The sequence below is a fragment of the Poromitra crassiceps genome (assembly GCF_964638095.1).
Source record: "Poromitra crassiceps genome assembly, contig: HAP1_SCAFFOLD_212, whole genome shotgun sequence".
NCBI lineage: Eukaryota > Metazoa > Chordata > Actinopteri > Beryciformes > Melamphaidae > Poromitra > Poromitra crassiceps.
In genome coordinates this window covers 276,196-302,252 of record NW_028152176.1, presented here as the reverse complement: position 1 = coordinate 302,252, position 26,057 = coordinate 276,196, and positions in this window count along the sequence as shown.

Below are 26,057 nucleotides of genomic sequence, written 5' to 3'. Positions count from 1 at the left end.
GTGTTGAGACCAGAGAGGCTAAGACCGCATTGACTCAGTGCGGTATTCAGCCTCTCTGGTGTCAAGTCTGATTTTGGGAAAAAAAAAAAAAAAAATCCAAAATCAGACAGAGTGTTTACACCAGAGAGGCTAAGACCGCATTGACTCAGTGCGGTATTCAGCGTCTCTGGTGTCAAGTCTGATTTTGGAAAAAAAAAAAAAAAAATCCAAAATCAGACAGAGTGTTGAGACCAGAGAGGCTAAGACCGCATTGACTCAGTGCGGTACTCAGCCTCTCTGGTGTCAAGTCTGATTTTGGAAAAAAAAAAAAAAAAATCCAAAATCAGACAGAGTGTTGACACCAGAGAGGCTAAGACCGCATTGACTCAGTGCCGGTATTCAGCCTCTCTGGTGTCAAGTCTGATTTTGGAAAAAAAAAAAAAAAAATCCAAAATCAGACAGAGTGTTGACACCAGAGAGGCTACGACCGCATTGACTCAGTGCGGTATTCAGCCTCTCTGGTGTCAAGTCTGATTTTGGAAAAAAAAAAAAAAAAATCCAAAATCAGACAGAGTGTTGACACCAGAGAGGCTACGACCGCATTGACTCAGTGCGGTATTCAGCCTCTCTGGTGTCAAGTCTGTTTTTGAAAAAAAAAAAAAAAAAAAATCCAAAATCAGACAGAGTGTTGAGACCAGAGAGGCTAAGACCGCATTGACTCAGTGCGGTATTCAGCCTCTCTGGTGTCAAGTCTGATTTTGGAAAAAAAAAAAAAAAAATCCAAAATCAGACAGAGTGTTGAGACCAGAGAGGCTAAGACCGCATTGACTCAGTGCGGTATTCAGCCTCTCTGGTGTCAAGTCTGATTTTGGAAAAAAAAAAAAAAAAATCCAAAATCAGACAGAGTGTTGACACCAGAGAGGCTACGACCGCATTGACTCAGTGCGGTATTCAGCCTCTCTGGTGTCAAGTCTGTTTTTGGAAAAAAAAAAAAAAAAAAATCCAAAATCATACAGAGTGTTGAGACCAGAGAGGCTAAGACCGCATTGACTCAGTGCGGTATTCAGCCTCTCTGGTGTCAAGTCTGTTTTTAGAAAAAAAAAAAAAAAAAATCCAAAATCAGACAGAGTGTTGAGACCAGAGAGGCTAAGACCGCATTGACTCAGTGCGGTATTCAGCCTCTCTGGTGTCAAGTCTGATTTTGGAAAAAAAAAAAAAAAATCCAAAATCAGACAGAGTGTTGACACCAGAGAGGCTAAGACCGCATTGACTCAGTGCGGTATTCAGCCTCTCTGGTGTCAAGTCTGATTTTGGAAAAAAAAAAAAAAAAATCCAAAATCAGACAGAGTGTTGAGACCAGAGAGGCTAAGACCGCATTGACTCAGTGCGGTATTCAGCCTCTCTGGTGTCAAGTCTGATTTTGGGAAAAAAAAAAAAAAAAAATCCAAAATCAGACAGAGTGTTTACACCAGAGAGGCTAAGACCGCATTGACTCAGTGCGGTATTCAGCCTCTCTGGTGTCAAGTCTGATTTTGGAAAAAAAAAAAAAAAATCCAAAATCAGACAGAGTGTTGAGACCAGAGAGGCTAAGACCGCATTGACTCAGTGCGGTATTCAGCCTCTCTGGTGTCAAGTCTGATTTTGGAAAAAAAATAAGATAATCCAAAATCAGACAGAGTGTTGAGACCAGAGAGGCTAAGACCGCATTGACTCAGTGCGGTATTCAGCCTCTCTGGTGTCAAGTCTGTTTTTAGAAAAAAAAAAAAAAAAATCCAAAATCAGACAGAGTGTTGAGACCAGAGAGGCTAAGACCGCATTGACTCAGTGCGGTATTCAGCCTCTCTGGTGTCAAGTCTGATTTTGGAAAAAAAAAAAAAAAAATCCAAAATCAGACAGAGTGTTGACACCAGAGAGGCTACGACCGCATTGACTCAGTGCGGTATTCAGCCTCTCTGGTGTCAAGTCTGTTTTTGGGAAAAAAAAAAAAAAAAAAATCCAAAATCAGACAGAGTGTTGAGACCAGAGAGGCTAAGACCGCATTGACTCAGTGCGGTATTCAGCCTCTCTGGTGTCAAGTCTGTTTTTGGGGAAAAAAAAAAAAAAAAAATCCAAAATCAGACAGAGTGTTGAGACCAGAGAGGCTAAGACCGCATTGACTCAGTGCGGTATTCAGCCTCTCTGGTGTCAAGTCTGATTTTGGAAAAAAAAAAAAAAAAATCCAAAATCAGACAGAGTGTTGACACCAGAGAGGCTAAGACCGCATTGACTCAGTGCGGTATTCAGCCTCTCTGGTGTCAAGTCTGATTTTGGAAAAAAAAAAAAAAAAATCCAAAATCAGACAGAGTGTTGACACCAGAGAGGCTACGACCGCATTGACTCAGTGCGGTATTCAGCCTCTCTGGTGTCAAGTCTGTTTTTGGGAAAAAAAAAAAAAAAAAAATCCAAAATCAGACAGAGTGTTGAGACCAGAGAGGCTAAGACCGCATTGACTCAGTGCGGTATTCAGCCTCTCTGGTGTCAAGTCTGATTTTGGAAAAAAAAAAAAAAAAATCCCAAATCAGACAGAGTGTTGAGACCAGAGAGGCTAAGACCGCATTGACTCAGTGCGGTATTCAGCCTCTCTGGTGTCAAGTCTGATTTTGGAAAAAAAAAAAAAAAAATCCAAAATCAGACAGAGTGTTGACACCAGAGAGGCTACGACCGCATTGACTCAGTGCGGTATTCAGCCTCTCTGGTGTCAAGTCTGATTTTGGAAAAAAAAAAAAAAAAATCCAAAATCAGACAGAGTGTTGACACCAGAGAGGCTACGACCGCATTGACTCAGTGCGGTATTCAGCCTCTCTGGTGTCAAGTCTGTTTTTGGAAAAAAAAAAAAAAAAAAATCCAAAATCATACAGAGTGTTGAGACCAGAGAGGCTAAGACCGCATTGACTCAGTGCGGTATTCAGCCTCTCTGGTGTCAAGTCTGATTTTGGAAAAAAAAAAAAAAAAAAAAATCCAAAATCAGACAGAGTGTTGACACCAGAGAGGCTAAGACCGCATTGACTCAGTGCGGTATTCAGCCTCTCTGGTGTCAAGTCTGTTTTTAGAAAAAAAAAAAAAAAAAAATCCAAAATCAGACAGAGTGTTGAGACCAGAGAGGCTAAGACCGCATTGACTCAGTGCGGTATTCAGCCTCTCTGGTGTCAAGTCTGATTTTGGAAAAAAAAATAAAAAAATCCAAAATCAGACAGAGTGTTGAGATCAGAGAGGCTAAGACCGCATTGACTCAGTGCGGTATTCAGCCTCTCTGGTGTCAAGTCTGATTTTGGAAAAAAAAAAAAAAAAAAAAATCAGACAGAGTGTTGACACCAGAGAGGCTAAGACCGCATTGACTCAGTGCGGTATTCAGCCTCTCTGGTGTCAAGTCTGTTTTTAGAAAAAAAAAAAAAAAAAAATCCAAAATCAGACAGAGTGTTGAGACCAGAGAGGCTAAGACCGCATTGACTCAGTGCGGTATTCAGCCTCTCTGGTGTCAAGTCTGATTTTGGAAAAAAAAATAAAAAAATCCAAAATCAGACAGAGTGTTGAGATCAGAGAGGCTAAGACCGCATTGACTCAGTGCGGTATTCAGCCTCTCTGGTGTCAAGTCTGATTTTGGAAAAAAAAAAAAAAAAAAAAATCAGACAGAGTGTTGACACCAGAGAGGCTAAGACCGCATTGACTCAGTGCGGTATTCAGCCTCTCTGGTGTCAATTCTGATTTTGGAAAAAAAAAAAAAAATCCAAAATCAGACAGAGTGTTGACACCAGAGAGGCTAAGACCGCATTGACTCAGTGCGGTATTCAGCCTCTCTGGTGTCAAGTCTGATTTTGGAAAAAAAAATCCAAAATCCAAAATCAGACAGAGTGTTGACACCAGAGAGGCTAAGACCGCATTGACTCAGTGCGGTATTCAGCCTCTCTGGTGTCAAGTCTGATTTTGGAAAAAAAAAAAAAAAAAATCCAAAATCAGACAGAGTGTTGACACCAGAGAGGCTAAGACCGCATTGACTCAGTGCAGTATTCAGCCTCTCTGGTGTCAAGTCTGATTTTGGGAAAAAAAAAAAAAAATCCAAAATCAGACAGAGTGTTGAGACCAGAGAGGCTAAGACCGCATTGACTCAGTGCGGTATTCAGCCTCTCTGGTGTCAAGTCTGATTTTGGAAAAAAAAAAAAAAAAACCAAAATCAGACAGAGTGTTGACACCAGAGAGGCTAAGACCGCATTGACTCAGTGCGGTATTCAGCCTCTCTGGTGTCAAGTCTGATTTGGGAAAAAAAAAAAAAAAATCCAAAATCAGACAGAGTGTTGACACCAGAGAGGCTAAGACCGCATTGACTCAGTGCGGTATTCAGCCTCTCTGGTGTCAAGTCTGATTTTGGAAAAAAAAAAAAAAAAATCCAAAATCAGACAGAGTGTTGACACCAGAGAGGCTACGACCGCATTGACTCAGTGCGGTATTCAGCCTCTCTGGTGTCAAGTCTGATTTTGGAAAAAAAAAAAAAAAAAAAATCCAAAATCAGACAGAGTGTTGACACCAGAGAGGCTACGACCGCATTGACTCAGTGCGGTATTCAGCCTCTCTGGTGTCAAGTCTGATTTTGGAAAAAAAAAAAAAAAAATCCAAAATCAGACAGAGTGTTGAGACCAGAGAGGCTAAGACCGCATTGACTCAGTGCGGTATTCAGCCTCTCTGGTGTCGTCTGATTTTGGAAAAAAAAAAAAAAAATCCAAAATCAGACAGAGTGTTGACACCAGAGAGGCTAAGACCGCATTGACTCAGTGTGGTATTCAGCCTCTCTGGTGTCAAGTCTGATTTTGGAAAAAAAAAATCCAAAATCCAAAATCAGACAGAGTGTTGAGACCAGAGAGGCTAAGACCGCATTGACTCAGTGCGGTATTCAGCCTCTCTGGTGTCAAGTCTGATTTTTGAAAAAAAAAAAAAAAAATCCAAAATCAGACAGAGTGTTGACACCAGAGAGGCTAAGACCGCATTGACTCAGTGCGGTATTCAGCCTCTCTGGTGTCAAGTCTGATTATGGGGAGAAAAAAAAAAAAATCCAAAATCAGACAGAGTGTTGAGACCAGAGAGGCTAAGACCGCATTGACTCAGTGCGGTATTCAGCCTCTCTGGTGTCAAGTCTGATTTTGGAAAAAAAAAAAAAAAAATCCAAAATCAGACAGAGTGTTGAGATCAGAGAGGCTAAGACCGCATTGACTCAGTGCGGTATTCAGCCTCTCTGGTGTCAAGTCTGATTTTGGAAAAAAAAAAAAAAAAAAAAATCAGACAGAGTGTTGACACCAGAGAGGCTAAGACCGCATTGACTCAGTGCGGTATTCAGCCTCTCTGGTGTCAATTCTGATTTTGGAAAAAAAAAAAAAAATCCAAAATCAGACAGAGTGTTGACACCAGAGAGGCTAAGACCGCATTGACTCAGTGCGGTATTCAGCCTCTCTGGTGTCAAGTCTGATTTTGGAAAAAAAAATCCAAAATCCAAAATCAGACAGAGTGTTGACACCAGAGAGGCTAAGACCGCATTGACTCAGTGCGGTATTCAGCCTCTCTGGTGTCAAGTCTGATTTTGGAGAAAAAAAAAAAAAAATCCAAAATCAGACAGAGTGTTGACACCAGAGAGGCTAAGACCGCATTGACTCAGTGCGGTATTCAGCCTCTCTGGTGTCAAGTCTGATTTTGGAAAAAAAAATAAAAAAATCCAAAATCAGACAGTGTTGAGATCAGAGAGGCTAAGACCGCATTGACTCAGTGCGGTATTCAGCCTCTCTGGTGTCAAGTCTGATTTTGGAAAAAAAAAAAAAAAAAAAAAATCAGACAGAGTGTTGACACCAGAGAGGCTAAGACCGCATTGACTCAGTGCGGTATTCAGCCTCTCTGGTGTCAATTCTGATTTTGGAAAAAAAAAAAAAAAATCCAAAATCAGACAGAGTGTTGACACCAGAGAGGCTAAGACCGCATTGACTCAGTGCGGTATTCAGCCTCTCTGGTGTCAAGTCTGATTTTGGGAAAAAAAATCCAAAATCCAAAATCAGACAGAGTGTTGACACCAGAGAGGCTAAGACCGCATTGACTCAGTGCGGTATTCAGCCTCTCTGGTGTCGTCTGATTTTGGAAAAAAAAAAAAAAAAAATCCAAAATCAGACAGAGTGTTGACACCAGAGAGGCTAAGACCGCATTGACTCAGTGCGGTATTCAGCCTCTCTGGTGTCAAGTCTGTTTTTAGAAAAAAAAAAAAAAAAATCCAAAATCAGACAGAGTGTTGAGACCAGAGAGGCTAAGACCGCATTGACTCAGTGCGGTATTCAGCCTCTCTGGTGTCAAGTCTGATTTTGGAAAAAAAAAAAAAAAAATCCAAAATCAGACAGAGTGTTGACACCAGAGAGGCTAAGACCGCATTGACTCAGTGCGGTATTCAGCCTCTCTGGTGTCAAGTCTGATTTTGGAAAAAAAAAAAAAAAAATCCAAAATCAGACAGAGTGTTGACACCAGAGAGGCTACGACCGCATTGACTCAGTGCGGTATTCAGCCTCTCTGGTGTCAAGTCTGTTTTTGGGAAAAAAAAAAAAAAAAAAATCCAAAATCAGACAGAGTGTTGAGACCAGAGAGGCTAAGACCGCATTGACTCAGTGCGGTATTCAGCCTCTCTGGTGTCAAGTCTGATTTTGGAAAAAAAAAAAAAAAAATCCAAAATCAGACAGAGTGTTGACACCAGAGAGGCTAAGACCGCATTGACTCAGTGCGGTATTCAGCCTCTCTGGTGTCAAGTCTGATTTTGGAAAAAAAAAAAAAAAAATCCAAAATCAGACAGAGTGTTGACACCAGAGAGGCTACGACCGCATTGACTCAGTGCGGTATTCAGCCTCTCTGGTGTCAAGTCTGTTTTTGGGAAAAAAAAAAAAAAAAAAAAATCCAAAATCAGACAGAGTGTTGAGACCAGAGAGGCTAAGACCGCATTGACTCAGTGCGGTATTCAGCCTCTCTGGTGTCAAGTCTGATTTTGGAAAAAAAAAAAAAAAAATCCCAAATCAGACAGAGTGTTGAGACCAGAGAGGCTAAGACCGCATTGACTCAGTGCGGTATTCAGCCTCTCTGGTGTCAAGTCTGATTTTGGAAAAAAAAAAAAAAAAATCCAAAATCAGACAGAGTGTTGACACCAGAGAGGCTACGACCGCATTGACTCAGTGCGGTATTCAGCCTCTCTGGTGTCAAGTCTGATTTTGGAAAAAAAAAAAAAAAAATCCAAAATCAGACAGAGTGTTGACACCAGAGAGGCTACGACCGCATTGACTCAGTGCGGTATTCAGCCTCTCTGGTGTCAAGTCTGTTTTTGAAAAAAAAAAAAAAAAAAAATACAAAATCAGACAGAGTGTTGAGACCAGAGAGGCTAAGACCGCATTGACTCAGTGCGGTATTCAGCCTCTCTGGTGTCAAGTCTGATTTTGGAAAAAAAAAAAAAAAAATCCCAAATCAGACAGAGTGTTGAGACCAGAGAGGCTAAGACCGCATTGACTCAGTGCGGTATTCAGCCTCTCTGGTGTCAAGTCTGATTTTGGAAAAAAAAAAAAAAAAATCCAAAATCAGACAGAGTGTTGACACCAGAGAGGCTACGACCGCATTGACTCAGTGCGGTATTCAGCCTATCTGGTGTCAAGTCTGATTTTGGAAAAAAAAAAAAAAAAATCCAAAATCAGACAGAGTGTTGACACCAGAGAGGCTACGACCGCATTGACTCAGTGCGGTATTCAGCCTCTCTGGTGTCAAGTCTGTTTTTGAAAAAAAAAAAAAAAAAAAATCCAAAATCAGACAGAGTGTTGAGACCAGAGAGGCTAAGACCGCATTGACTCAGTGCGGTATTCAGCCTCTCTGGTGTCAAGTCTGATTTTGGAAAAAAAAAAAAAAAAATCCAAAATCAGACAGAGTGTTGAGACCAGAGAGGCTAAGACCGCATTGACTCAGTGCGGTACTCAGCCTCTCTGGTGTCAAGTCTGATTTTGGAAAAAAAAAAAAAAAAATCCAAAATCAGACAGAGTGTTGACACCAGAGAGGCTACGACCGCATTGACTCAGTGCGGTATTCAGCCTCTCTGGTGTCAAGTCTGTTTTTGGAAAAAAAAAAAAAAAAAAATCCAAAATCATACAGAGTGTTGAGACCAGAGAGGCTAAGACCGCATTGACTCAGTGCGGTATTCAGCCTCTCTGGTGTCAAGTCTGATTTTGGAAAAAAAAAAAAAAAAAAAATCCAAAATCAGACAGAGTGTTGACACCAGAGAGGCTAAGACCGCATTGACTCAGTGCGGTATTCAGCCTCTCTGGTGTCAAGTCTGTTTTTAGAAAAAAAAAAAAAAAAAAATCCAAAATCAGACAGAGTGTTGAGACCAGAGAGGCTAAGACCGCATTGACTCAGTGCGGTATTCAGCCTCTCTGGTGTCAAGTCTGATTTTGGAAAAAAAAATAAAAAAATCCAAAATCAGACAGAGTGTTGAGATCAGAGAGGCTAAGACCGCATTGACTCAGTGCGGTATTCAGCCTCTCTGGTGTCAAGTCTGATTTTGGAAAAAAAAAAAAAAAAAAAAATCAGACAGAGTGTTGACACCAGAGAGGCTAAGACCGCATTGACTCAGTGCGGTATTCAGCCTCTCTGGTGTCAATTCTGATTTTGGAAAAAAAAAAAAAAATCCAAAATCAGACAGAGTGTTGACACCAGAGAGGCTAAGACCGCATTGACTCAGTGCGGTATTCAGCCTCTCTGGTGTCAAGTCTGATTTTGGAAAAAAAAATCCAAAATCCAAAATCAGACAGAGTGTTGACACCAGAGAGGCTAAGACCGCATTGACTCAGTGCGGTATTCAGCCTCTCTGGTGTCAAGTCTGATTTTGGAAAAAAAAAAAAAAAAAATCCAAAATCAGACAGAGTGTTGACACCAGAGAGGCTAAGACCGCATTGACTCAGTGCAGTATTCAGCCTCTCTGGTGTCAAGTCTGATTTTGGGAAAAAAAAAAAAAAATCCAAAATCAGACAGAGTGTTGAGACCAGAGAGGCTAAGACCGCATTGACTCAGTGCGGTATTCAGCCTCTCTGGTGTCAAGTCTGATTTTGGAAAAAAAAAAAAAAAAAAAAAAATCAGACAGAGTGTTGACACCAGAGAGGCTAAGACCGCATTGACTCAGTGCGGTATTCAGCCTCTCTGGTGTCAAGTCTGATTTGGGGAAAAAAAAAAAAAAATCCAAAATCAGACAGAGTGTTGACACCAGAGAGGCTAAGACCGCATTGACTCAGTGCGGTATTCAGCCTCTCTGGTGTCAAGTCTGATTTTGGAAAAAAAAAAAAAAAAATCCAAAATCAGACAGAGTGTTGACACCAGAGAGGCTACGACCGCATTGACTCAGTGCGGTATTCAGCCTCTCTGGTGTCAAGTCTGATTTTGGAAAAAAAAAAAAAAAAAAAATCCAAAATCAGACAGAGTGTTGACACCAGAGAGGCTACGACCGCATTGACTCAGTGCGGTATTCAGCCTCTCTGGTGTCAAGTCTGATTTTGGAAAAAAAAAAAAAAAAATCCAAAATCAGACAGAGTGTTGAGACCAGAGAGGCTAAGACCGCATTGACTCAGTGCGGTATTCAGCCTCTCTGGTGTCGTCTGATTTTGGAAAAAAAAAAAAAAAATCCAAAATCAGACAGAGTGTTGACACCAGAGAGGCTAAGACCGCATTGACTCAGTGTGGTATTCAGCCTCTCTGGTGTCAAGTCTGATTTTGGAAAAAAAAAAATCCAAAATCCAAAATCAGACAGAGTGTTGAGACCAGAGAGGCTAAGACCGCATTGACTCAGTGCGGTATTCAGCCTCTCTGGTGTCAAGTCTGATTTTTGAAAAAAAAAAAAAAAAATCCAAAATCAGACAGAGTGTTGACACCAGAGAGGCTAAGACCGCATTGACTCAGTGCGGTATTCAGCCTCTCTGGTGTCAAGTCTGATTATGGGGAGAAAAAAAAAAAAATCCAAAATCAGACAGAGTGTTGAGACCAGAGAGGCTAAGACCGCATTGACTCAGTGCGGTATTCAGCCTCTCTGGTGTCAAGTCTGATTTTGGAAAAAAAAAAAAAAATCCAAAATCAGACAGAGTGTTGACACCAGAGAGGCTAAGACCGCATTGACTCAGTGCGGTATTCAGCCTCTCTGGTGTCAAGTCTGATTTTGGAAAAAAAAAAAAAAAATCCAAAATCAGACAGAGTGTTGACACCAGAGAGGCTAAGACCGCATTGACTCAGTGCGGTATTCAGCCTCTCTGGTGTCAAGTCTGATTTTGGAAAAAAAAATAAAAAAATCCAAAATCAGACAGAGTGTTGAGATCAGAGAGGCTAAGACCGCATTGACTCAGTGCGGTATTCAGCCTCTCTGGTGTCAAGTCTGATTTTGGAAAAAAAAAAAAAAAAAAAAATCAGACAGAGTGTTGACACCAGAGAGGCTAAGACCGCATTGACTCAGTGCGGTATTCAGCCTCTCTGGTGTCAATTCTGATTTTGGAAAAAAAAAAAAAAAATCCAAAATCAGACAGAGTGTTGACACCAGAGAGGCTAAGACCGCATTGACTCAGTGCGGTATTCAGCCTCTCTGGTGTCAAGTCTGATTTTGGAAAAAAAAATCCAAAATCCAAAATCAGACAGAGTGTTGACACCAGAGAGGCTAAGACCGCATTGACTCAGTGCGGTATTCAGCCTCTCTGGTGTCAAGTCTGATTTTGGAAAAAAAAAAAAAAAAAATCCAAAATCAGACAGAGTGTTGACACCAGAGAGGCTAAGACCGCATTGACTCAGTGCAGTATTCAGCCTCTCTGGTGTCAAGTCTGATTTTGGGAAAAAAAAAAAAAAATCCAAAATCAGACAGAGTGTTGAGACCAGAGAGGCTAAGACCGCATTGACTCAGTGCGGTATTCAGCCTCTCTGGTGTCAAGTCTGATTTTGGAAAAAAAAAAAAAAAATCCAAAATCAGACAGAGTGTTGACACCAGAGAGGCTAAGACCGCATTGACTCAGTGCGGTATTCAGCCTCTCTGGTGTCAAGTCTGATTTTGGAAAAAAAAATAAAAAAATCCAAAATCAGACAGAGTGTTGAGATCAGAGAGGCTAAGACCGCATTGACTCAGTGCGGTATTCAGCCTCTCTGGTGTCAAGTCTGATTTTGGAAAAAAAAAAAAAAAAAAAAATCAGACAGAGTGTTGACACCAGAGAGGCTAAGACCGCATTGACTCAGTGCGGTATTCAGCCTCTCTGGTGTCAAGTCTGATTTTGGAAAAAAAAATCCAAAATCCAAAATCAGACAGAGTGTTGACACCAGAGAGGCTAAGACCGCATTGACTCAGTGCGGTATTCAGCCTCTCTGGTGTCAAGTCTGATTTTGGAAAAAAAAAAAAAAAAAATCCAAAATCAGACAGAGTGTTGACACCAGAGAGGCTAAGACCGCATTGACTCAGTGCAGTATTCAGCCTCTCTGGTGTCAAGTCTGATTTTGGGAAAAAAAAAAAAAAATCCAAAATCAGACAGAGTGTTGAGACCAGAGAGGCTAAGACCGCATTGACTCAGTGCGGTATTCAGCCTCTCTGGTGTCAAGTCTGATTTTGGAAAAAAAAAAAAAAAAAAAAAAATCAGACAGAGTGTTGACACCAGAGAGGCTAAGACCGCATTGACTCAGTGCGGTATTCAGCCTCTCTGGTGTCAAGTCTGATTTGGGAAAAAAAAAAAAAAAATCCAAAATCAGACAGAGTGTTGACACCAGAGAGGCTAAGACCGCATTGACTCAGTGCGGTATTCAGCCTCTCTGGTGTCAAGTCTGATTTTGGAAAAAAAAAAAAAAAAATCCAAAATCAGACAGAGTGTTGACACCAGAGAGGCTAAGACCGCATTGACTCAGTGCGGTATTCAGCCTCTCTGGTGTCAAGTCTGATTTTGGAAAAAAAAAAAAAAAAATCCAAAATCAGACAGAGTGTTGACACCAGAGAGGCTAAGACCGCATTGACTCAGTGCGGTATTCAGCCTCTCTGGTGTCAAGTCTGATTTTGGAAAAAAAAAAAAAAAAAAAAAAAATCAGACAGAGTGTTGAGACCAGAGAGGCTAAGACCGCATTGACTCAGTGCGGTATTCAGCCTCTCTGGTGTCAAGTCTGATTTTGGAAAAAAAAAAAAAAAAATCCAAAATCAGACAGAGTGTTGACACCAGAGAGGCTAAGACCGCATTGACTCAGTGCGGTATTCAGCCTCTCTGGTGTCAAGTCTGATTTTGGAAAAAAAAAAAAAAAAATCCAAAATCAGACAGAGTGTTGACACCAGAGAGGCTAAGACCGCATTGACTCAGTGCGGTATTCAGCCTCTCTGGTGTCAAGTCTGATTTTGGAAAAAAAAAAAAAAAAATCCAAAATCAGACAGAGTGTTGACACCAGAGAGGCTACGACCGCATTGACTCAGTGCGGTATTCAGCCTCTCTGGTGTCAAGTCTGTTTTTGGGAAAAAAAAAAAAAAAAAAATCCAAAATCAGACAGAGTGTTGAGACCAGAGAGGCTAAGACCGCATTGACTCAGTGCGGTATTCAGCCTCTCTGGTGTCAAGTCTGATTTTGGAAAAAAAAAAAAAAAAATCCCAAATCAGACAGAGTGTTGAGACCAGAGAGGCTAAGACCGCATTGACTCAGTGCGGTATTCAGCCTCTCTGGTGTCAAGTCTGATTTTGGAAAAAAAAAAAAAAAAATCCAAAATCAGACAGAGTGTTGACACCAGAGAGGCTACGACCGCATTGACTCAGTGCGGTATTCAGCCTCTCTGGTGTCAAGTCTGATTTTGGAAAAAAAAAAAAAAAAATCCAAAATCAGACAGAGTGTTGAGACCAGAGAGGCTAAGACCGCATTGACTCAGTGCGGTATTCAGCCTCTCTGGTGTCAAGTCTGATTTTTGAAAAAAAAAAAAAAAAATCCAAAATCAGACAGAGTGTTGACACCAGAGAGGCTACGACCGCATTGACTCAGTGCGGTATTCAGCCTCTCTGGTGTCAAGTCTGATTTTGGAAAAAAAAAAAAAAAAATCCCAAATCAGACAGAGTGTTGAGACCAGAGAGGCTAAGACCGCATTGACTCAGTGCGGTATTCAGCCTCTCTGGTGTCAAGTCTGATTTTTGAAAAAAAAAAAAAAAAATCCAAAATCAGACAGAGTGTTGACACCAGAGAGGCTACGACCGCATTGACTCAGTGCGGTATTCAGCCTCTCTGGTGTCAAGTCTGTTTTTGAAAAAAAAAAAAAAAAAAAAATCCAAAATCAGACAGAGTGTTGAGACCAGAGAGGCTAAGACCGCATTGACTCAGTGCGGTATTCAGCCTCTCTGGTGTCAAGTCTGATTTTGGAAAAAAAAAAAAAAAAATCCAAAATCAGACAGAGTGTTGAGACCAGAGAGGCTAAGACCGCATTGACTCAGTGCGGTACTCAGCCTCTCTGGTGTCAAGTCTGATTTTTGAAAAAAAAAAAAAAAAATCCAAAATCAGACAGAGTGTTGACACCAGAGAGGCTACGACCGCATTGACTCAGTGCGGTATTCAGCCTCTCTGGTGTCAAGTCTGTTTTTGGAAAAAAAAAAAAAAAAAAATCCAAAATCATACAGAGTGTTGAGACCAGAGAGGCTAAGACCGCATTGACTCAGTGCGGTATTCAGCCTCTCTGGTGTCAAGTCTGATTTTGGAAAAAAAAAAAAAAAAAAAAATCCAAAATCAGACAGAGTGTTGACACCAGAGAGGCTAAGACCGCATTGACTCAGTGCGGTATTCAGCCTCTCTGGTGTCAAGTCTGTTTTTAGAAAAAAAAAAAAAAAAAATCCAAAATCAGACAGAGTGTTGAGACCAGAGAGGCTAAGACCGCATTGACTCAGTGCGGTATTCAGCCTCTCTGGTGTCAAGTCTGATTTTGGAAAAAAAAAAAAAAAAATCCAAAATCAGACAGAGTGTTGACACCAGAGAGGCTAAGACCGCATTGACTCAGTGCGGTATTCAGCCTCTCTGGTGTCAAGTCTGATTTTGGAAAAAAAAAAAAAAAAATCCAAAATCAGACAGAGTGTTGACACCAGAGAGGCTAAGACCGCATTGACTCAGTGCGGTATTCAGCCTCTCTGGTGTCAAGTCTGATTTTGGAAAAAAAAAAAAAAAAAAAAAAAATCAGACAGAGTGTTGAGACCAGAGAGGCTAAGACCGCATTGACTCAGTGCGGTATTCAGCCTCTCTGGTGTCAAGTCTGATTTTGGAAAAAAAAAAAAAAAATCCAAAATCAGACAGAGTGTTGACACCAGAGAGGCTAAGACCGCATTGACTCAGTGCGGTATTCAGCCTCTCTGGTGTCAAGTCTGATTTTGGAAAAAAAAAAAAAAAAATCCAAAATCAGACAGAGTGTTGACACCAGAGAGGCTAAGACCGCATTGACTCAGTGCGGTATTCAGCCTCTCTGGTGTCAAGTCTGATTTTGGAAAAAAAAAAAAAAAAATCCAAAATCAGACAGAGTGTTGACACCAGAGAGGCTACAACCGCATTGACTCAGTGCGGTATTCAGCCTCTCTGGTGTCAAGTCTGTTTTTGGGAAAAAAAAAAAAAAAAAAATCCAAAATCAGACAGAGTGTTGAGACCAGAGAGGCTAAGACCGCATTGACTCAGTGCGGTATTCAGCCTCTCTGGTGTCAAGTCTGATTTTGGAAAAAAAAAAAAAAAAATCCCAAATCAGACAGAGTGTTGAGACCAGAGAGGCTAAGACCGCATTGACTCAGTGCGGTATTCAGCCTCTCTGGTGTCAAGTCTGATTTTGGAAAAAAAAAAAAAAAAATCCAAAATCAGACAGAGTGTTGACACCAGAGAGGCTACGACCGCATTGACTCAGTGCGGTATTCAGCCTCTCTGGTGTCAAGTCTGATTTTGGAAAAAAAAAAAAAAAAATCCAAAATCAGACAGAGTGTTGACACCAGAGAGGCTACGACCGCATTGACTCAGTGCGGTATTCAGCCTCTCTGGTGTCAAGTCTGTTTTTGAAAAAAAAAAAAAAAAAAAATCCAAAATCAGACAGAGTGTTGAGACCAGAGAGGCTAAGACCGCATTGACTCAGTGCGGTATTCAGCCTCTCTGGTGTCAAGTCTGATTTTGGAAAAAAAAAAAAAAAAATCCCAAATCAGACAGAGTGTTGAGACCAGAGAGGCTAAGACCGCATTGACTCAGTGCGGTATTCAGCCTCTCTGGTGTCAAGTCTGATTTTGGAAAAAAAAAAAAAAAAATCCAAAATCAGACAGAGTGTTGACACCAGAGAGGCTACGACCGCATTGACTCAGTGCGGTATTCAGCCTCTCTGGTGTCAAGTCTGTTTTTGAAAAAAAAAAAAAAAAAAAATCCAAAATCAGACAGAGTGTTGAGACCAGAGAGGCTAAGACCGCATTGACTCAGTGCGGTATTCAGCCTCTCTGGTGTCAAGTCTGATTTTGGAAAAAAAAAAAAAAAAATCCAAAATCAGACAGAGTGTTGAGACCAGAGAGGCTAAGACCGCATTGACTCAGTGCGGTACTCAGCCTCTCTGGTGTCAAGTCTGATTTTGGAAAAAAAAAAAAAAAAATCCAAAATCAGACAGAGTGTTGACACCAGAGAGGCTACGACCGCATTGACTCAGTGCGGTATTCAGCCTCTCTGGTGTCAAGTCTGTTTTTGGAAAAAAAAAAAAAAAAAAATCCAAAATCATACAGAGTGTTGAGACCAGAGAGGCTAAGACCGCATTGACTCAGTGCGGTATTCAGCCTCTCTGGTGTCAAGTCTGATTTTGGAAAAAAAAAAAAAAAAAAAAATCCAAAATCAGACAGAGTGTTGACACCAGAGAGGCTAAGACCGCATTGACTCAGTGCGGTATTCAGCCTCTCTGGTGTCAAGTCTGTTTTTAGAAAAAAAAAAAAAAAAAATCCAAAATCAGACAGAGTGTTGACACCAGAGAGGCTAAGACCGCATTGACTCAGTGCGGTATTCAGCCTCTCTGGTGTCAAGTCTGATTTTGGAAAAAAAAAAAAAAAATCCAAAATCAGACAGAGTGTTGACACCAGAGAGGCTAAGACCGCATTGACTCAGTGCGGTATTCAGCCTCTCTGGTGTCAAGTCTGATTTTGGAAAAAAAAAAAAAAAAATCCAAAATCAGACAGAGTGTTGACACCAGAGAGGCTAAGACCGCATTGACTCAGTGCGGTATTCAGCCTCTCTGGTGTCAAGTCTGATTTTGGAAAAAAAAAAAAAAAAAATCCAAAATCAGACAGAGTGTTGACACCAGAGAGGCTACGACCGCATTGACTCAGTGCGGTATTCAGCCTCTCTGGTGTCAAGTCTGTTTTTGGGAAAAAAAAAAAAAAAAAAATCCAAAATCAGACAGAGTGTTGAGACCAGAGAGGCTAAGACCGCATTGACTCAGTGCGGTATTCAGCCTCTCTGGTGTCAAGTCTGATTTTGGAAAAAAAAAAAAAAAAAATCCCAAATCAGACAGAGTGTTGAGACCAGAGAGGCTAAGACCGCATTGACTCAGTGCGGTATTCAGCCTCTCTGGTGTCAAGTCTGATTTTGGAAAAAAAAAAAAAAAAATCCAAAATCAGACAGAGTGTTGACACCAGAGAGGCTACGACCGCATTGACTCAGTGCGGTATTCAGCCTCTCTGGTGTCAAGTCTGATTTTGGAAAAAAAAAAAAAAAAATCCAAAATCAGACAGAGTGTTGACACCAGAGAGGCTACGACCGCATTGACTCAGTGCGGTATTCAGCCTCTCTGGTGTCAAGTCTGTTTTTGAAAAAAAAAAAAAAAAAAAATCCAAAATCAGACAGAGTGTTGAGACCAGAGAGGCTAAGACCGCATTGACTCAGTGCGGTATTCAGCCTCTCTGGTGTCAAGTCTGATTTTGGAAAAAAAAAAAAAAAAATCCCAAATCAGACAGAGTGTTGAGACCAGAGAGGCTAAGACCGCATTGACTCAGTGCGGTATTCAGCCTCTCTGGTGTCAAGTCTGATTTTGGAAAAAAAAAAAAAAAAATCCAAAATCAGACAGAGTGTTGACACCAGAGAGGCTACGACCGCATTGACTCAGTGCGGTATTCAGCCTCTCTGGTGTCAAGTCTGTTTTTGAAAAAAAAAAAAAAAAAAAATCCAAAATCAGACAGAGTGTTGAGACCAGAGAGGCTAAGACCGCATTGACTCAGTGCGGTATTCAGCCTCTCTGGTGTCAAGTCTGATTTTGGAAAAAAAAAAAAAAAAATCCAAATCAGACAGAGTGTTGAGACCAGAGAGGCTAAGACCGCATTGACTCAGTGCGGTACTCAGCCTCTCTGGTGTCAAGTCTGATTTTGGAAAAAAAAAAAAAAAAATCCAAAATCAGACAGAGTGTTGACACCAGAGAGGCTACGACCGCATTGACTCAGTGCGGTATTCAGCCTCTCTGGTGTCAAGTCTGATTTTGGAAAAAAAAAAAAAAAAAAAATCCAAAATCAGACAGAGTGTTGACACCAGAGAGGCTAAGACCGCATTGACTCAGTGCGGTATTCAGCCTCTCTGGTGTCAAGTCTGTTTTTAGAAAAAAAAAAAAAAAAAATCCAAAATCAGACAGAGTGTTGAGACCAGAGAGGCTAAGACCGCATTGACTCAGTGCGGTATTCAGCCTCTCTGGTGTCAAGTCTGATTTTGGAAAAAAAAAAAAAAAAAAAAATCAGACAGAGTGTTGACACCAGAGAGGCTAAGACCGCATTGACTCAGTGCGGTATTCAGCCTCTCTGGTGTCAATTCTGATTTTGGAAAAAAAAAAAAAAATCCAAAATCAGACAGAGTGTTGACACCAGAGAGGCTAAGACCGCATTGACTCAGTGCGGTATTCAGCCTCTCTGGTGTCAAGTCTGATTTTGGAAAAAAAAATCTAAAATCCAAAATCAGACAGAGTGTTGACACCAGAGAGGCTAAGACCGCATTGACTCAGTGCGGTATTCAGCCTCTCTGGTGTCAAGTCTGATTTTGGAAAAAAAAAAAAAAAAAATCCAAAATCAGACAGAGTGTTGACACCAGAGAGGCTAAGACCGCATTGACTCAGTGCAGTATTCAGCCTCTCTGGTGTCAAGTCTGATTTTGGGAAAAAAAAAAAAAAATCCAAAATCAGACAGAGTGTTGAGACCAGAGAGGCTAAGACCGCATTGACTCAGTGCGGTATTCAGCCTCTCTGGTGTCAAGTCTGATTTTGGAAAAAAAAAAAAAAAAACCAAAATCAGACAGAGTGTTGACACCAGAGAGGCTAAGACCGCATTGACTCAGTGCGGTATTCAGCCTCTCTGGTGTCAAGTCTGATTTGGGAAAAAAAAAAAAAAAATCCAAAATCAGACAGAGTGTTGACACCAGAGAGGCTAAGACCGCATTGACTCAGTGCGGTATTCAGCCTCTCTGGTGTCAAGTCTGATTTTGGAAAAAAAAAAAAAAAATCCAAAATCAGACAGAGTGTTGACACCAGAGAGGCTACGACCGCATTGACTCAGTGCGGTATTCAGCCTCTCTGGTGTCAAGTCTGATTTTGGAAAAAAAAAAAAAAAAAAAATCCAAAATCAGACAGAGTGTTGACACCAGAGAGGCTACGACCGCATTGACTCAGTGCGGTATTCAGCCTCTCTGGTGTCAAGTCTGATTTTGGAAAAAAAAAAAAAAAAATCCAAAATCAGACAGAGTGTTGAGACCAGAGAGGCTAAGACCGCATTGACTCAGTGCGGTATTCAGCCTCTCTGGTGTCGTCTGATTTTGGAAAAAAAAAAAAAAAATCCAAAATCAGACAGAGTGTTGACACCAGAGAGGCTAAGACCGCATTGACTCAGTGTGGTATTCAGCCTCTCTGGTGTCAAGTCTGATTTTTGAAAAAAAAAATCCAAAATCCAAAATCAGACAGAGTGTTGAGACCAGAGAGGCTAAGACCGCATTGACTCAGTGCGGTATTCAGCCTCTCTGGTGTCAAGTCTGATTTTTGAAAAAAAAAAAAAAAAATCCAAAATCAGACAGAGTGTTGACACCAGAGAGGCTAAGACCGCATTGACTCAGTGCGGTATTCAGCCTCTCTGGTGTCAAGTCTGATTATGGGGAGAAAAAAAAAAAAATCCAAAATCAGACAGAGTGTTGAGACCAGAGAGGCTAAGACCGCATTGACTCAGTGCGGTATTCAGCCTCTCTGGTGTCAAGTCTGATTTTGGAAAAAAAAAAAAAAATCCAAAATCAGACAGAGTGTTGACACCAGAGAGGCTAAGACCGCATTGACTCAGTGTGGTATTCAGCCTCTCTGGTGTCAAGTCTGATTTTGGAAAAAAAAAAAAAAAATCCAAAATCAGACAGAGTGTTGACACCAGAGAGGCTAAGACCGCATTGACTCAGTGCGGTATTCAGCCTCTCTGGTGTCAAGTCTGATTTTGGAAAAAAAAATAAAAAAATCCAAAATCAGACAGAGTGTTGAGATCAGAGAGGCTAAGACCGCATTGACTCAGTGCGGTATTCAGCCTCTCTGGTGTCAAGTCTGATTTTGGAAAAAAAAAAAAAAAAAAAAATCAGACAGAGTGTTGACACCAGAGAGGCTAAGACCGCATTGACTCAGTGCGGTATTCAGCCTCTCTGGTGTCAATTCTGATTTTGGAAAAAAAAAAAAAAAAATCCAAAATCAGACAGAGTGTTGACACCAGAGAGGCTAAGACCGCATTGACTCAGTGCGGTATTCAGCCTCTCTGGTGTCAAGTCTGATTTTGGAAAAAAAAATCCAAAATCCAAAATCAGACAGAGTGTTGACACCAGAGAGGCTAAGACCGCATTGACTCAGTGCGGTATTCAGCCTCTCTGGTGTCAAGTCTGATTTTGGAAAAAAAAAAAAAAAAAATCCAAAATCAGACAGAGTGTTGACACCAGAGAGGCTAAGACCGCATTGACTCAGTGCAGTATTCAGCCTCTCTGGTGTCAAGTCTGATTTTGGGAAAAAAAAAAAAAAATCCAAAATCAGACAGAGTGTTGAGACCAGAGAGGCTAAGACCGCATTGACTCAGTGCGGTATTCAGCCTCTCTGGTGTCAAGTCTGATTTTGGAAAAAAAAAAAAAAAATCCAAAATCAGACAGAGTGTTGACACCAGAGAGGCTAAGACCGCATTGACTCAGTGCGGTATTCAGCCTCTCTGGTGTCAAGTCTGATTTTGGAAAAAAAAATAAAAAAATCCAAAATCAGACAGAGTGTTGAGATCAGAGAGGCTAAGACCGCATTGACTCAGTGCGGTATTCAGCCTCTCTGGTGTCAAGTCTGATTTTGGAAAAAAAAAAAAAAAAAAAAATCAGACAGAGTGTTGACACCAGAGAGGCTAAGACCGCATTGACTCAGTGCGGTATTCAGCCTCTCTGGTGTCAATTCTGATTTTGGAAAAAAAAAAAAAAAATCCAAAATCAGACAGAGTGTTGACACCAGAGAGGCTAAGACCGCATTGACTCAGTGCGGTATTCAGCCTCTCTGGTGTCAAGTCTGATTTTGGAAAAAAAAATCCAAAATCCAAAATCAGACAGAGTGTTGACACCAGAGAGGCTAAGACCGCATTGACTCAGTGCGGTATTCAGCCTCTCTGGTGTCAAGTCTGATTTTGGAAAAAAAAAAAAAAAAAAAATCCAAAATCAGACAGAGTGTTGACACCAGAGAGGCTAAGACCGCATTGACTCAGTGCAGTATTCAGCCTCTCTGGTGTCAAGTCTGATTTTGGGAAAAAAAAAAAAAAATCCAAAATCAGACAGAGTGTTGAGACCAGAGAGGCTAAGACCGCATTGACTCAGTGCGGTATTCAGCCTCTCTGGTGTCAAGTCTGATTTTGGAAAAACAAACAAAAAAAAAAAAATCAGACAGAGTGTTGACACCAGAGAGGCTAAGACCGCATTGACTCAGTGCAGTATTCAGCCTCTCTGGTGTCAAGTCTGATTTGGGAAAAAAAAAAAAAAAATCCAAAATCAGACAGAGTGTTGACACCAGAGAGGCTAAGACCGCATTGACTCAGTGCGGTATTCAGCCTCTCTGGTGTCAAGTCTGATTTTGGAAAAAAAAAAAAAAAAATCCAAAATCAGACAGAGTGTTGACACCAGAGAGGCTAAGACCGCATTGACTCAGTGCGGTATTCAGCCTCTCTGGTGTCAAGTCTGATTTTGGAAAAAAAAAAAAAAAAATCCAAAATCAGACAGAGTGTTGACACCAGAGAGGCTAAGACCGCATTGACTCAGTGCGGTATTCAGCCTCTCTGGTGTCAAGTCTGATTTTGGAAAAAAAAAAAAAAAAAAAAAAAATCAGACAGAGTGTTGAGACCAGAGACGCTAAGACCGCATTGACTCAGTGCGGTATTCAGCCTCTCTGGTGTCAAGTCTGATTTTGGAAAAAAAAAAAAAAAATCCAAAATCAGACAGAGTGTTGACACCAGAGAGGCTAAGACCGCATTGACTCAGTGCGGTATTCAGCCTCTCTGGTGTCAAGTCTGATTTTGGAAAAAAAAAAAAAAAAAAATCCAAAATCAGACAGAGTGTTGAGACCAGAGAGGCTAAGACCGCATTGACTCAGTGCGGTATTCAGCCTCTCTGGTGTCAAGTCTGTTTTTGGGAAAAAAAAAAAAAAAAAAAATCCATAATCAGACAGAGTGTTGAGACCAGAGAGGCTAAGACCGCATTGACTCAGTGCGGTATTCAGCCTCTCTGGTGTCAAGTCTGATTTTGGAAAAAAAAAAAAAAAAATCCCAAATCAGACAGAGTGTTGAGACCAGAGAGGCTAAGACCGCATTGACTCAGTGCGGTATTCAGCCTCTCTGGTGTCAAGTCTGATTTTGGAAAAAAAAAAAAAAAAATCCAAAATCAGACAGAGTGTTGACACCAGAGAGGCTACGACCGCATTGACTCAGTGCGGTATTCAGCCTCTCTGGTGTCAAGTCTGATTTTGGAAAAAAAAAAAAAAAAATCCAAAATCAGACAGAGTGTTGACACCAGAGAGGCTACGACCGCATTGACTCAGTGCGGTATTCAGCCTCTCTGGTGTCAAGTCTGTTTTTGAAAAAAAAAAAAAAAAAAAATCCAAAATCAGACAGAGTGTTGAGACCAGAGAGGCTAAGACCGCATTGACTCAGTGCGGTATTCAGCCTCTCTGGTGTCAAGTCTGATTTTGGAAAAAAAAAAAAAAAAATCCCAAATCAGACAGAGTGTTGAGACCAGAGAGGCTAAGACCGCATTGACTCAGTGCGGTATTCAGCCTCTCTGGTGTCAAGTCTGATTTTGGAAAAAAAAAAAAAAAAAATCCAAAATCAGACAGAGTGTTGACACCAGAGAGGCTACGACCGCATTGACTCAGTGCGGTATTCAGCCTCTCTGGTGTCAAGTCTGATTTTGGGAAAAAAAAAAAAAAAATCCAAAATCAGACAGAGTGTTGACACCAGAGAGGCTACGACCGCATTCACTCAGTGCGGTATTCAGCCTCTCTGGTGTCAAGTCTGTTTTTGAAAAAAAAAAAAAAAAAAAATCCAAAATCAGACAGAGTGTTGAGACCAGAGAGGCTAAGACCGCATTGACTCAGTGCGGTATTCAGCCTCTCTGGTGTCAAGTCTGATTTTGGAAAAAAAAAAAAAAAATCCAAAATCAGACAGAGTGTTGAGACCAGAGAGGCTAAGACCGCATTGACTCAGTGCGGTATTCAGCCTCTCTGGTGTCAAGTCTGATTTTGGAAAAAAAAAAAAAAAAATCCAAAATCAGACAGAGTGTTGACACCAGAGAGGCTACGACCGCATTGACTCAGTGCGGTATTCAGCCTCTCTGGTGTCAAGTCTGTTTTTGGAAAAAAAAAAAAAAAAAAATCCAAAATCATACAGAGTGTTGAGACCAGAGAGGCTAAGACCGCATTGACTCAGTGCGGTATTCAGCCTCTCTGGTGTCAAGTCTGATTTTGGAAAAAAAAAAAAAAAAAAAAAAATTAAAAATCAGACAGAGTGTTGACACCAGAGAGGCTAAGACCGCATTGACTCAGTGCGGTATTCAGCCTCTCTGGTGTCAAGTCTGTTTTTAGAAAAAAAAAAAAAAAAAATCCAAAATCAGACAGAGTGTTGAGACCAGAGAGGCTAAGACCGCATTGACTCAGTGCGGTATTCAGCCTCTCTGGTGTCAAGTCTGATTTTGGAAAAAAAAAAAAAAAATCCAAAATCAGACAGAGTGTTGACACCAGAGAGGCTAAGACCGCATTGACTCAGTGCGGTATTCAGCCTCTCTGGTGTCAAGTCTGATTTTGGAAAAAAAAAAAAAAAAATCCAAAATCAGACAGAGTGTTGAGACCAGAGAGGCTAAGACCGCATTGACTCAGTGCGGTATTCAGCCTCTCTGGTGTCAAGTCTGATTTTGGAAAAAAAAAAAAAAATTCCAAAATCAGACAGAGTGTTGACACCAGAGAGGCTACGACCGCATTGACTCAGTGCGGTATTCAGCCTCTCTGGTGTCAAGTCTGTTTTTGGAAAAAAAAAAAAAAAAAAAAATCCAAAATCAGACAGAGTGTTGAGACCAGAAAGGCTACGACCGCATTGACTCAGTGCGGTATTCAGCCTCTCTGGTGTCAAGTCTGATTTTGGAAAAAAAAAAAAAAAAAAAATCCAAAATCAGACAGAGTGTTGACACCAGAGAGGCTACGACCGCATTGACTCAGTGCGGTATTCAGCCTCTCTGGTGTCAAGTCTGATTTTGGAAAAAAAAAAAAAAAAATCCAAAATCAGACAGAGTGTTGAGACCAGAGAGGCTAAGACCGCATTGACTCAGTGCGGTATTCAGCCTCTCTGGTGTCGTCTGATTTTGGAAAAAAAAAAAAAAAATCCAAAATCAGACAGAGTGTTGACACCAGAGAGGCTAAGACCGCATTGACTCAGTGTGGTATTCAGCCTCTCTGGTGTCAAGTCTGATTTTGGAAAAAAAAAATCCAAAATCCAAAATCAGACAGAGTGTTGAGACCAGAGAGGCTAAGACCGCATTGACTCAGTGCGGTATTCAGCCTCTCTGGTGTCAAGTCTGATTTTTGAAAAAAAAAAAAAAAAATCCAAAATCAGACAGAGTGTTGACACCAGAGAGGCTAAGACCGCATTGACTCAGTGCGGTATTCAGCCTCTCTGGTGTCAAGTCTGATTTTGGAAAAAAAAAAAAAAATCCAAAATCAGACAGAGTGTTGACACCAGAGAGGCTAAGACCGCATTGACTCAGTGCGGTATTCAGCCTCTCTGGTGTCAAGTCTGATTTTGGAAAAAAAAAAAAAAAATCCAAAATCAGACAGAGTGTTGACACCAGAGAGGCTAAGACCGCATTGACTCAGTGAGGTATTCAGCCTCTCTGGTGTCAAGTCTGATTTTGGAAAAAAAAAAAAAAAAATCCAAAATCAGACAGAGTGTTGACACCAGAGAGGCTACGACCGCATTGACTCAGTGCGGTATTCAGCCTCTCTGGTGTCAAGTCTGATTTTGGGAAAAAAAAAAAAAAAAAAATCCAAAATCAGACAGAGTGTTGACACCAGAGAGGCTACGACCGCATTGACTCAGTGCGGTATTCAGCCTCTCTGGTGTCAAGTCTGATTTTGGAAAAAAAAAAAAAAAAATCCAAAATCAGACAGAGTGTTGAGACCAGAGAGGCTAAGACCGCATTGACTCAGTGCGGTATTCAGCCTCTCTGGTGTCGTCTGATTTTGGAAAAAAAAAAAAAAAATCCAAAATCAGACAGAGTGTTGACACCAGAGAGGCTAAGACCGCATTGACTCAGTGTGGTATTCAGCCTCTCTGGTGTCAAGTCTGATTTTGGAAAAAAAAAATCCAAAATCCAAAATCAGACAGAGTGTTGAGACCAGAGAGGCTAAGACCGCATTGACTCAGTGCGGTATTCAGCCTCTCTGGTGTCAAGTCTGATTTTTGAAAAAAAAAAAAAAAAATCCAAAATCAGACAGAGTGTTGACACCAGAGAGGCTAAGACCGCATTGACTCAGTGCGGTATTCAGCCTCTCTGGTGTCAAGTCTGATTATGGGGAGAAAAAAAAAAAAATCCAAAATCAGACAGAGTGTTGAGACCAGAGAGGCTAAGACCGCATTGACTCAGTGCGGTATTCAGCCTCTCTGGTGTCAAGTCTGATTTTGGAAAAAAAAAAAAAAATACAAAATCAGACAGAGTGTTGACACCAGAGAGGCTAAGACCGCATTGACTCAGTGTGGTATTCAGCCTCTCTGGTGTCAAGTCTGATTTTGGAAAAAAAAAAAAAAAATCCAAAATCAGACAGAGTGTTGACACCAGAGAGGCTAAGACCGCATTGACTCAGTGCGGTATTCAGCCTCTCTGGTGTCAAGTCTGATTTTGGAAAAAAAAATAAAAAAATCCAAAATCAGACAGAGTGTTGAGATCAGAGAGGCTAAGACCGCATTGACTCAGTGCGGTATTCAGCCTCTCTGGTGTCAAGTCTGATTTTGGAAAAAAAAAAAAAAAAAAAAATCAGACAGAGTGTTGACACCAGAGAGGCTAAGACCGCATTGACTCAGTGCGGTATTCAGCCTCTCTGGTGTCAATTCTGATTTTGGAAAAAAAAAAAAAAAAATCCAAAATCAGACAGAGTGTTGACACCAGAGAGGCTAAGACCGCATTGACTCAGTGCGGTATTCAGCCTCTCTGGTGTCAAGTCTGATTTTGGAAAAAAAAATCCAAAATCCAAAATCAGACAGAGTGTTGACACCAGAGAGGCTAAGACCGCATTGACTCAGTGCGGTATTCAGCCTCTCTGGTGTCAAGTCTGATTTTGGAAAAAAAAAAAAAAAAAAAATCCAAAATCAGACAGAGTGTTGACACCAGAGAGGCTAAGACCGCATTGACTCAGTGCAGTATTCAGCCTCTCTGGTGTCAAGTCTGATTTTGGGAAAAAAAAAAAAAAATCCAAAATCAGACAGAGTGTTGAGACCAGAGAGGCTAAGACCGCATTGACTCAGTGCGGTATTCAGCCTCTCTGGTGTCAAGTCTGAT